Source organism: Lactuca serriola, chromosome 9 (assembly GCF_051521515.1).
Source record: "Lactuca serriola cultivar US96UC23 chromosome 9, Lser_US96UC23_V15, whole genome shotgun sequence".
NCBI lineage: Eukaryota > Viridiplantae > Streptophyta > Magnoliopsida > Asterales > Asteraceae > Lactuca > Lactuca serriola.
In genome coordinates this window covers 66,120,981-66,133,411 of record NC_136416.1, presented here as the reverse complement: position 1 = coordinate 66,133,411, position 12,431 = coordinate 66,120,981, and the positions used below count along the sequence as shown (strand labels likewise).

At 36.4% G+C, this 12,431-nt stretch overlaps 1 non-coding gene across 1 annotated transcript; it reads left to right on the top strand.

Annotated features, from left to right (window-relative positions):
- Positions 1-228: 228 nt before the first annotated feature.
- Positions 229-335, top strand: LOC145077427 (small nucleolar RNA R71). Its single transcript, XR_013693173.1, has one exon. It is a non-coding gene; the product is annotated as a small nucleolar RNA R71 (small nucleolar RNA).
- The last annotated feature ends 12,096 nt before the right edge of the window (positions 336-12,431 follow it).

Below are 12,431 nucleotides of genomic sequence, written 5' to 3'. Positions count from 1 at the left end.
TTCAACATAGCCATCATAGCTGCTATTTCTTCAGTTTGTGCACCTCTACTGCCTTTGATTCCATCTTGCCTAGGGTTGTGGTACTCACGAGAGTGCTTCACGAATTCTTCAATCAACTCCTTGACCTCCCTTGGATTTTTCTTTGTCAAAGGTCCTTGAGAATCAAGGAGTTGCCTTGTCATAACGTTGACCCCATCATAGAATATTGACATCTCTTGTTGGACATTAAGATCATGTTGAGGGAAATTTCTGAGCAAGCCTTTGTAACGCTCCCATGCTTCGTATAATGATTCCCCCGACTGTTGTTCAAAGTTGGCTATTGCCTTCTTGAGTTTAGTTATCTTGGATGGTGGGAAAAATTGGTCAAGAAACCGCTCACGCATTTGAGCCCAAGTAGTAATCGTACCCGGTGGAAGTGATTTTAACCACTCTTTAGCAGCTCCCTTAAAAGTAATGGGAAGCATCCTAAGCAAGACGGTGTTTCTATTGACATTTGGGACATTGAAGTAATCCGCAATGTCATTGACTTCATCGAGATGCTTAAAATCATCCTCATGATCCTTCCCATAAAATGGGATATCCTTCAGCAGTCAAGATGTGCCCCTTCAACTTGAATGTGGCAGTGGCAGGTATTGCGGGTTGGACTAAACCGGGACCCACATCCTCTCGTATCCTATTCTTGTAAGCTCCCATGGACATCTCCTCAATGTTTGCCATTCCGTTCTCTTTCTTGTCTTTGAGCTCACTTGCAAATATTTCGAATTCTGGGTCTAACTCGTATTCGGATTCGTGTGGATTAGAAACTGGACCAAATTCTTCAACTTTGCTTTTCTCATTTGGGGTTGAACTTGATTCTTCTGGCTTCTTTCCCGACTTCCTTGAAAAATCTGATTTTAGTTCTTGCAATGGTGTCTTCTTTGGCGTGTGATCTTCCTTCGCGTTCTTATTCTTGTTTTTGTGAAGGGCTGACTCCAGATCTTCAAGTGCTGGCACCAAAGGTGTGTTAGAGCCTCTGGTCATGAACTCCTGCAAACTAAACAAAATAACAACATAAAAACGAACTAAAATAGAAAAATAAACTAATAATTAAAGAAAGCTAAAAATCACAGTTCTCACGTCGTGAGTCTATAAACTCATGTCGTGAGTTATGTAATCTGAAAAAAATAAACCTTCCTAGAAACTAAAAAAACAAAATTCATAAAAATATCTACTAAATGAATAAAAGCTGATAATTACTAAATTCACGTCGTGAGTGGTGTCCTCACGTCGTGAAAACTGAACAAACAAAAAATAAAAATAAAAACTAATGCTGATAACAACTTTGCTCAAAAATTAACTTTTTGCAGGTTTTATCCCACAAAAAGGATCGATTAACCTAAAGCAAATAAATAAATAATAAACTAAGTCGTTCCCCGACAACGACGCTAAAAACTTGATGTGCACGATAGTACCCACTAATTTTATAATTTATAACCTAACTAACTAACTAACTAAAATGCACCTAGGCAGTGTACCTAGTCGAATTATAGAATAGTTTGGTAAGTTAGGTGTCGATCACAGGGAACGGTGTTATTAATTAATTTATTCACTACTAAATTAATCTAACTATTAATAAACTAAAAAGGAGTTTTTATCTAATTTTTCAAGTTTAGATGAACTTAATCCTTTAACCAAAACTCAATCAATAAACGAAACACTTCCGTTAGTTCGAATCCGCTTTCACTCAATGGTTATACATTAGCTATGACTATTACTGTTGGTGACCAATTAAGGAAATATTAGCAATTTAGTTCTAAATCTACTAATTATTAATCAATTCATGTAAATCTATCTATGGTCATACAATAATTAACACAGAGTCAATTATTAAATAAGATTGGAGCCATGAAAGATTGATTAATCAAAACACAATTACAGTCATAATTTAAGTTCTCTAACACTGCTTGATTTAATGATTCAATTACTAATCTAAGATTGGTTTGATCTTAGCTCCAATAAACTAGTGTTCACTTGATTATTAGGTATTCAAGTTCATGCATATTTGTGTTCACTAACTACACAGAACAAGAATTCAAGGCAATCAAATAATTAATTCAAGCATGCTAAGTAAAATCAATCAACACAAGCATATCACCAACAAGTAAAGTTAAGTCTAACGCATTAAAACCATGAGTTCCAACTTCATCTAGCTAAAAGAAGCAGCTAGATTTAGCTGGACATATTAACAGATAAACAAACAAATATTATAATAAAAAAACATGTTTAAATGTACCAATCTATAAAGACAAATTATGAACTCCTTCTTCATTGGTGTTAAAACCAACTTCCAGAGCTTCTTTTCCTCTGAATTTCGTCTCCAGGAATCCTCCTAAGCCAGCCAAAGTCTCCCCCAAATCATAATGAAGAAGGGTATATATATATATATATATATATATATATATATATATATATATATATATATATATATATATATATATATATATATATATATATATATATATATATATATATATATATATATATATATATATATTCTCGAAAATCACCGTTCATGTCGTGAGCATTTAAAACTCACGTTGTGAACTCGAGGTAATCGTGATCGTCAAGGATTCCTTCACCCGGATGCTTATCTTCTAATTCTTTCCACTCACGTCGTGAACCATCAACTGTTCACGTCGTGAGTACGTCTTTTTTTGGGTGTTTTTCTTGTCTTTCAAGCCTTCAACCTCCAAAGTTTCATCCTTTAACACTTTTAGTCCCTTTCTTCAAAATGTCTTCTTTTTAGCTGTAAAATATAATTTAACCTTATAAGTATCATTATTCTATGCAAATGACCAAACCTATATATAAAAATGTACTTAAATATTGCCTAAAAATATGTATAAATATGGCAATATCAAACACCTCATGAGATGTGGACTGGAAAAGTTCCAAATCTGGACCACATCAACATTTGGGGTTGCGAGGCTTTCGTGAGGCACGAGTCTCATGATAAGCTCGAACCTCGAAGTGAGTGGTGTATTTTCATCGGCTACCCACAGAGATCCTTTGGTTACCTCTTCAATAGACCTAGTGATAATGTGGTCTTTGTAGCAAGGAGAGGAGTCTTTTGCGAGAGAGAATTCATTAGCCAAGGAAACAGTGGGAGGCAAATTGACCTTGAAGAAATTAAAGAGTCAAGTGGTGAAGGAACCTCAAACCCTAGCAATCAACCTAAGAAGGAAAATCCTCGTTGATCCGACAGAAGAGTCTGTACCTCTAAGGCGTTCCACGAGAGTTAGGAATGCACCTGAGCATTACTATGGTTTCCATATTACTGCGAAAGGTGATACACTTATTAGTGATAACACATTGGTAAGTCTGGATGAACCTAACAGCTACACGAAATAAATGGCATGCCTTGAGGCTGCTAAATGGAAAGAGGCTATGGACATCGAGATACAACCCATGTATGACAATCAAGTTTGGAACTTGGTTGACAATGTACCGTGTCGTAAGACAGTTGGGTGTAAGTGGATCTTCAAGAAGAAGACCGACATGGATGGTAATGTACACACTTATAAGGAGCGACTGGTTGCAAAGGGCTTTTCTCAAACTCCGGGAGTTGATTATGATGATACCTTTTCACCAGTAGTGAAGATTAAGTCTATTAGAGTTATGTTAGCCATTGCTTCATTTCATGATTATGAAATATGGCAAATGGATGTCAAAATTGATTTCCTTAATGGAAAGTTAGCTGAGGATGTTTACATGAGTCAGCCAAAGGGTTCTGTTAGTACATAGTAACCTAATAGAGTGTGTAAGCTTGAGAAATCCATCTATGGATTGAAACAAGCACCTGGCAGATGGAATCTTTGTTTCGATGAGAAAGTCAAAGAGTTTGGCTTTTCGAGGAGTGAAGATGAATCTTATGTATATATCAAGGCTAGTGGGAGTATAGTTAGCTTTTTGGTATTGTATGTAGATGACATACTACTTATAGGAAATGACATCCCAACTCCGTAGGAAGTGAAGTCCTAGCTTGCGAAATGTTTCGCTATGAAGGACCTTGGAGAAGCTGCCTATATCCTAGGGATAAGGATTTTGAGAGACAGGAGTAAAAGACTAATTGGACTTAGTCAGAGTACATACTTGGAGAAAGTGCTAAATAGGTTTAGCATGCAGAATTCCAAGAAAGGATAGTTACCGATCCAGAGTAATGCCAGACTGAGTAAGACTCAGAGCCCGAGTACAGAGGCTGAGATAGCAGAGATGAGTCAAGTACCGTATACTTCCTCTATAGGCTCGATCATGTATGCTATGACTTGTACTCGTCCTAATGTGGCCTTTGCATTGAGCATGGTCAGCAGATTTCTGGGGATGCCTTGCAAGACTCACTAGACAACGGTAAAGAACATTCTCAAGTACCTGTGGAGGACTAAGGACTGGGTCCTTTCCCTCGGTGGGAGTGATGACTTGAGAGTATTAGGGTATAGTGATGCTAGCTTTCAAATTGATAGGGATGATTTCCGCTCTTAGTCAGGCTGGGTCTTTACCTTAAACGGAGGATCAATTTCTTGGAAAAGTTCCAAGCAGGAGACAATGGCTGATTCAACTTGCGAATCAGAGTATATAGCGGCAAGCGAGGCAGCAAAGGAGGCTATATGGCTAAAGAACTTCATTGGAGACCTTGGAGTTGTACCAACTATAAAGGATCCTATAGAGATTTTTTGTGATAGTGAAATTGCAGTTGCCTTAGCTAAGGAACCAAGGGATCACGGGAGATCCAGACACATCGACATAAAATACCATTTCATCAGACATCAAATAGAAGGACTCCTCGTGGCAAAGAGGGTATCATCGGATGAGAACCCGACAGATCCCATCACGAAGGGACTGGGTAGGGTTAAGCATCTCCAACATGTGAGGCGCATAGGGATAAATGATGATATTAGTTTTAGTAGTTAGATAGCTTTGAAATGTGTAAAGCGTAATTGATATTTGATGATGAATAAAAGTTGTTGTTAATTTATGAGTAAAGTGTTGCTATCTTTTGTCAATCGTTTACTATCATTTCATTTTGCATGTTTTGACTTCCAGAATAATTATGTTATTGTATTTCATATTATTCAAATTCTCCACAGTCGGTCATATGTTGGAAGTAGATATGAATCAAGACTGTCATGTTGTTGGTTGTAGATGTCTAAGATGTTGGACATTGCAAAGTGTTGCTACAACACTCATGAGTGCTCATAAGTTATGAGTATTGGATTCAACCTACGCTCACTGGTATCACTTCATGGAATTTATCTCGAGTGATCGTGAGATGGTAATATCATATAAGTCTTCAAACCTAGAGATATGGATTGTTGCTTATGAGTTGGTTATACATTGATTGTACGAAAATGCATTGGTAACTCGATGTTATAAAACGTGCCTTTGTGTATGATTCAACAAGTAGTAGAACAAGCATATGAGTCGAAGTTTATCTGTTCCTTCTTGGAATAGAAGCGATATTTGGGCCCCTCGATGATTTTGTGTTGACCCATGTACCGGGACCGGTCAGAACTAAGTTGATGTGTTCAATTAAGTTCTATGTCAAACAAATCGGAAATCGGGAAACAAACTGCTGGACAATAAGTAAGACATTGTTCCATGTATTTGTCCGGCTGATATCTAGAACAGATGATTATATGATCACTTATCTTAAAATGGCATATCATCATTATCTCATTTCCGTGAGACCTTGAAAGAGCTACGATTGCTAATCGGTTCCTGAAGTCATTCTTGCAGTTATAGTTACTAGACTTATCCAAGTGGGAGACTGTTGGATAAGGTGTCTAAGTTCATAACTATTTATGGAATGTACTTGACCCAATTAGCATGATCCATTTGGGTTTCATGGCATTGCAACACTTGGATTGACTAAGTGAGAGAAAGGACACTTAAGGATTATTAATATATTATATGCTATAATATATTAATAATATTATTTAAAGTATTGATCAAAGAGTTAATTTGGAATTAATTAAGTGATCAAAAAGAGACTAGTTAAATATATGGGGTTGATTGTGTAAATCATTTATTCTTGTATAGTGGGCTAATGATCCATGGTTTGTATGGATTGGGCTAAATCCCATAAGGTGCTCCATGGATAATCCATGGAGGTTACAAACCCATGAATCATGGAATATGGAAAGCCATGGCAATTAGGGTTTACATGGTGTAACCCTACTTGTGCCACAACTATATAAAGACCCCTAGACTAGTAAAATCGGCACTTGTACAAACAAGAAAGAGGGATATTTGATTTTGAGGTGTTAGTGAAATTCTCTCAAGGTTATTCCAAGTGTTGTGATGTTGTGTGAGACATTTGAGGCATCACACTTGAGGTGCTAGGCTCACAAGGTTCTCAAGGAATCCAAACAACAAAAAAGGTATGTTCTTCTTCTAGCATTTATGTTTAAAAGTTCCCCATGCTATGCTAGATAGGTTAAGAACCTTGGAAAACAATTTTGCATGTATCTTAGTAAAACATAGATCCAAGGTTTCTAGGGTTACATGTACACCTTAGGAGTGTTAGAATGCTCAAAACCCTTCAATAACATCATCTTATAACCACGACACCGACCTAACCAGGTTACTAAGCATATGCATATCACCATCCTAACTACCAGGATGTAGTCAATAAACATATCATGCCATAATCTGGATACAAATCCATAAAGGGACGACCTTGGTGCCTTAGAACCTATTGATATAGTGAGGATAACTCACCTCGCAACTGCCGACACGAAAGATAAGCTCAAACGCTCGGATCACCGCCACAAACTCCACCACCTATATTCACCATAGAACGATACTCATAAATTTCCAACTTCCCAAAATGCCCCAGAAGGCAAATAGTCAACCCTTGGTCAAATTCGAAGTCAATGATCAAGGTCAACAATCCACGTTGACCCGACTCGTCGAGTGCAGTCACTGACTCGTCGAGTCCTTCCAGAACTCGAGTAGTCGTGAAAACCCCCCACTGACTCATCGAGTTTCCCTGCAACTCGTCGAGTCCAAGCGTTCCCAAATGTCTAGAAAACCCAAGTTGACTCGCTGAGTCACCCCACTGACTCGCCAAGTCCATGCAGAAGTCCTTGCACGACAATCTTCATCGGACTCGCCGAGTTGACCATGCAACTCGCCGAGTCCCTTCAGTCCACTATCCATTCAGATGCTTTTTAAGCCATTTTAAGGTCCCATATTGCAGATCCAGCTTCCCAAGGCATGTTTATCACGTAAAATTGCAAACTTTACATGCCTGCAAAGCTCATAATGTCAAAACCAAGCTTGCAATGGAGTTTTACACTTAAGGCGAGGCTTATACTTGCTAAAGCTGAAAGCTTTATGGGCTTAGAGACCAAAGAGAGTTCAAATCTAAAGTTACAACTTCAGATCTTAGCTCATACCCAAGAATAGCTTCTAAATATGCTAGAAAACACCAAATCTTTAACCCAAGGAGATCTAGAACGAAATGAGGTCAAGGAAACGAATTAATACCTTCCAAAGGATGCTAACTAAGGTAGATTTCAGATCCCCACACGTTCCTTGCTTCTAGCCACTTTTTCTCCAAGGTCTTCCCACTAATCTCCACCTTCCATAACTTGAAACACACAAGAATGAAGCACACACACGTATTAGGGTTTGCTGGAACCTTAAGAGGCTGCAAGGGGGATAAAGGAGGCAAATGATCCTTTAAATAGGGTGCATAACCCTAGAAATTAGGGTTTCATCCTCCAGCTCCTAATCGTCGAGTCCTATCTTGGACTCGGTGAGTAGGTCACTTAAACACATGGCCCAATCCGCTTTTACTCGACGAGTCTGGGAATCCAACTCGTCGAGTAGACCTTGCAATTTATGAAAATTAAAGCTATAAAATTATCACATGAGAGTCGGGGTGTTACACCCCTCCTAAATAGTCCTACTCCAAATTAACAGGTTTCTCGATACTAGAACCCCTTCCATCCTTATCATAAACTGCTTTCTTCAGGTTGATCTTCATAATTCTCTCAGAAATCTTCCTTTTCCTATGACTCCCAACAACTTGTGTATCTTCAATGAAGTTATATTCAGTTTCCTCATCATCTTCACTAACCCAAGAATTAGCATCTAAATCTTGTATAATAACTTCCCCTTGCACTGGTGGCACAAGGTCATGTATGACACCCCCTTCTGCTTCCAAGTGATCTTCAATCTCATTAACATCTACACCCTGTAAGACATGATGCAGTAAATTACCCTTTTTAAATCACATATCAATTATAAGAAATTTAAAGTAAAGGTTGGTATACCATTTCCAAGTTATCTTCAATCTCATTAACATCCTCTTCTAAGTCTGCTTCCAAGTGATCTTCAATCTCATTAACATTTACATCCTGTATCATATGATGAATTCAATAATTAAAACACAAATGAGGCATTTATAAGAAATTAAAAATAGAGTTTGGTATACCATTTCCACTGGTGACACAGGGTCAGGCATCACATTTACCATTTCCAAAGCCTGTGCAATCTCATGAGGTTTATAACCACATCCCTGCAACATCAATACATCATCATTGTAAGCAATGAATGGAGGTTCGACTGCATTTTTTGGGGGCTCTCCTGAAACATTTCATCTAAGGTTTCCTGATAATGAACATCCTCTTGTACAGTTTCCTCAATAGCAGCATCTATAATTTCATTTTCACTTGCTTGAACATCATCTCCAGTTGCATCATCTGTAGTTTCCTATATAGTTTCTTGTACAATTTCCTAAGCATTAACACCAATATTTTCTTCCTATGTTCTTTCTTCTTAAGCTTGGCCATGTTTAGTTGCTTGAATATTTTCAGCCATTTTACTTGCTTCAATAGTTGCTTGATTTGAGGATCCTTCTCCAACCTTGTTTCTCTTCTTCTTTCTTTTCACTATAAGCTTAACTTTCCTTTGTTTTGAAGTTCCCTCTCCATCCCTATTTCTTATATCATTTCCATCCCTCCTTGGCCTTCCTGTTTTTTTTAGGTGGCACATAGTCCCTCATCAGTTGCTCATTCTTACAGGATTTCAAGTTATGTCCGAATTGTAAATATTTGCTACACCTAACAGTCCTACAAACTCTAGCTCTAACAGTTGGGAACTTGGAATCATTGACCTTAGATACATGCCTTCTTCTTTTGGTTTTTGGCCTACTAGGCATTCTCCTTGTCAATGGAGGTAATGACTTTATATAGTCAGCGGGTGCCCACATGTTGCTTCCATTCACTGGTGATATATTTGTGGTATATGCAGTAACAAATTTATATTTTTGGAACCAAATGCTTAAAAAATCAGTTGGATTCGTGTGAGTGTAGTTTATTGCTGCTTGACCATGCACACATGGTATTCCAGATATCACCTATAGTCTATATGTGCAAAAGTGTTGTTCCAAATCCACTTTGTATGCTGCATACCAATACCTTGTCTCAAATACAGACCCTCGAGTAACTATCACTTTCCAGTTCCTATAAATAAAAATTAAAAATAACAATTTCATGTTAAGTATAAAGCACAAATTAATGGTAAGTAGTAACAACTTAATGGTAAGTATTTACCTCATCTCTTTTCCAAAATCCTTCATTTTATCTATGATAGCTGGACAAGATTCAGTTGTACATGTAGAAGCTTTATCAGCCAAATAATAAAACCTAGCCATGACATAGATTCTGATTTCCTTTAACATTGTTAGAAGTGGTTTTTTCCTAATATTTATGATCATGGAGTTGAAGGACTCATAAATGCCATTTTCCACTGCCTCACATGCATACCCTTGTGTAAAAAAATTCCCTACACAATGATTGTGGATTTTTAGATATCAACCAAGCATATTCATTTGGGGTGATTTTCTTATTTTTTTTCCATGTTAGCCACAAAATACCCTTCATGTGAACTAGTTGCAGCAGCCCATAACAAGTTCTTTAACTCTAAACCTATATGCTTCTTCCTAAAGTTGGCATAAATGTGTCGTGTGCATTGCCTATGTTCAACATGTGGAAGGATAACTTTCACAGATTCTAGAAGCCCCTGAAACAAGTAAATAAAACATTAATATTGGTTAGACAATATAAATGAATACATGGCGAATTTTTTTTATAGTATTTATGTTTACCTTGTGTTGATTTGAAATGACAACTAGACCCCTTCCACCTTCAACACCCAAGTCATCAACCAAAAGCTGTAAAAACCAAGTCTAATTTTCTTTGTTCTCTACATTTACTACAACCCATGCAACTGGTTACATGTGATTGTTATCGTATCTTCTAATAGCAGTCAAAATCTCCCATTTGATTTGTCCCTTTAGGAGACATCCATCTAATCCAATCAAACGTCTGCACCCTCTATTCCAACTATCTTTCAATGCCTTCAAACATACATGAAAACGTTGAAAATAATTCATTCTATCTGGATTTACTGACACTCCTACTTTGCATGTGCTTCCAGGGTTAGATCTAAGGATTTCATTGGCATAATCACATAACTTAGCATAGTGTTCCTCTAGTTTACCTTCTATCATCTCCCTTGCCCTTGCCCTTTCTCTATGACATTGCCCCTTTGACACTTTCACATAGTATTTTGTAAGGACATACTCCATCATTTGAGACAATGTCATATTGGGCATCCTAATTATATCCTTAATGTTGTGTTTTGCTAACCAATTACAACTAATCAAATGTCCAAAATTATAATTCCTTTCACAAAGATGTGTTTCAACCATAGATTTTATCTGAAAAGTACGTTCGTTGTACTTCCATGAAGCATGGATCCTAAAAGGACATGGCTTTTTTGCAATTTTTTCCCACACCTAACAAGTACCTTGCTTTTATCACTTTTCATGAACCAAAGTTGGTATCCATTAGCTACATCGTAGTTAGTTAGTGCAAAACTTAACTAAGCAGGAGACTCGTATAACTCACCAGCTGTAGGCTTCATTTGGTTCCACTTGACAGTAGGATCGTGCACCCTGAACTCGACACCCACTTCCAGTTCATTTTCATCCTCAAGGTGTTCATGTTCATGCTCTACTTGGTGGATATCTTTAACATCAACTTCATCGTCCCCTTCAAATTGATTATTCTTTAACATTTTATTATCACATAAAATGTTAAGAAAATGGTCGTCACACAAGTTAGATGTAGGATTGAAGTTATCTTGTTCAACATCCGACAATCCTAAGTCAAGAAGATCATCATCAAACTCTTCATCACGTACGTATCTCAACTTTGTCTTCTTTGCTGTCTTTGATTCTTTACTCTTCCTTCTCCGTGATGATTCTGCCATCAAACTTGCCTTCACTTCTACAATGATGTTTCAAACCCTTGAAAACCTTCAAAAACCCTCTTTTTACGATGATCGTATATGGATAATCCTTTGTTAGTCAGTCGTTCTGATAAAGGTGGTGGCTACTATGCATGTTCCCAAGTATTAATACTCGAGTGAAAAGAGGCAACCGACAATGACTTAATTACCGGTTGGTAACCGGGTAAGGTTTAACAAATGTAACGTCATCTTTTTAACGGTGACAAATAAGTAACAAAAAAAAAACATTAGGGTTAAGTCAAAATGAAAATCTATACTAATAAAAGAGTAGTCATTTTGCCAAGTGTCATAATATTAGAACTCCTAATTAATATGATGTCATTTGTCATTTTATTAATTCTCCATTTTAAATTCATTAAATCTCCTAATTAATGTAATGTTATTTGTCAATCTATTTATTTATTATTTTAAATTTTAAATTTTATATTATTGTTTTCATTAGTTGACAAATAAAAATAATCTAATATATATGATAAATTAATTACACATATTTATTTAAATCAATAATTATAATTTTACATAACTAATAAAAGAATCTCTTAATTAATAATGTATTTAAAATTTTATATAAAATAATTGATTAATAATTTTGAATTTTTTACTATGAATATTTATTTAATTTTGTAACCATAGTTTCCACAAATTATAAACTAGTGTATAATAATGATTTTAAGGTATTAATCCAAAATTTAAACCAAGTCTATTTAATTAATTTAGTCTTTTATCTTTAATTCCGTATAAAAAGTTAAAAGACCATAATTTCAACGCCAGGCTGGAATAATAAAGTTTTGGTTGACTTGGAATCTTGTAGGACCACCTCTCCACTTAGATTTTCTTACGAGGATACTCCCTTCCCAATATTAAAACTCACAGATTTAGTCCATAAACTATTCTCAACTTGCAAGTCTGGTACACTAAACTTTTTCTTAGAGCTATTCTTACTCAAAACTGACTATTTTATTCTATTTTAGTCCATAGCGTAGTAGGCAGAGGTCATTAATAGTTTTTTATCCTAGCACGTGCACAACCACATGAGTTTTCAAAGAAACAAATTTAATCCACTTGCACAT